Source organism: Coenobita brevimanus, chromosome 117, assembly GCF_032717465.1.
Source record: "Coenobita brevimanus isolate Jiangsu-jjx chromosome 117, ASM3271746v2, whole genome shotgun sequence".
Classification (NCBI taxonomy): domain Eukaryota; kingdom Metazoa; phylum Arthropoda; class Malacostraca; order Decapoda; family Coenobitidae; genus Coenobita; species Coenobita brevimanus.
In genome coordinates, this window is record NC_137070.1 from 6,689,620 (window position 1) to 6,690,649 (window position 1,030).

Here is a 1,030-nt window from a genome sequence, read left to right on the forward strand (position 1 = left end):
GAACAGCCATCATGATCACCTATGTCTTCATTCATCCACCAGGCCAGGCAGTTATTTAGGAGGCATAATTATACAGTACAGTATTATGTAGGTGCAGTTGGGAACGGGACAAGACACTATGTAGTAGTGGGAATATTATTATTATTATTATTATTATTATTAATCGACCTTCACTGATGTCAGTAGCTTCTTACATGCAACCGAACGTAAATATAGCCACAGACACATGCCAGCATTCAACACATACCACATTCTACGCACATACATACAGACAGACAGACACATACATTACAGTATACCAACACATTCATCCATACACAAAGATGATGATGATGATGTTGGGCAAATTCTATTCTCTCTCAAGAAACGAATGTGGCTCCTAAAGGAGCCGATGGAGGTGAAGAAGAAGAAGGATGATTTCTTGGAAGTGTTTACTTCTCCGTCTTCTTGGGGAGCAACACAGCCTGGATGTTAGGCAGGACACCTCCCTGGGCGATGGTGACGCCAGAGAGGAGCTTGTTGAGCTCCTCGTCATTGCGGATAGCCAACAGCAGGTGACGGGGAATGATACAAGTCTTCTTGTTGTCACGGGCTGCGTTGCCAGCCAGCTCAAGCACTTCAGCTGCTAGGTACTCCATGACTGCAGCCAAGTAGACGGGGCACCAGCACCCACACGCTCGGCGTAATTGCCTTTACGAAGGAGACGGTGGATCCTGCCGACGGGGAACTGGAGCCCAGCCCTGCTAGATCGGGACTTGGACTTTCCCTTCACCTTGCCTCCCTTGCCACGTCCGGACATGGTAGTAGTAGTAGTAGTAGCAGTAGTATCGTCTTCTTCGTCGTCGCTGGAGGAGTAGGAAGACCTTCAGGAGAAGACTAATGCGTCACCCGCCTTGTTTGTTTGTGTTTGTGAGATATTCGTCCCAGTTTCCTGGGACACGGGCAAACAGAGAGCCCGTCAGAGGTGCGCACTACTTGCGCGAACTTGTTTTATCGAGGTGGAGGGTAATTCCTTACCGTAGTAAGTAGT

At 48.3% G+C, this 1,030-nt stretch overlaps 1 pseudogene; it reads right to left on the minus strand.

Annotated features, from left to right (window-relative positions):
- Nucleotides 1-431: 431 nt before the first annotated feature.
- On the minus strand, nucleotides 432-799 carry LOC145419126 (histone H2A-like; annotated as a pseudogene).
- Nucleotides 800-1,030: the final 231 nt, after the last annotated feature.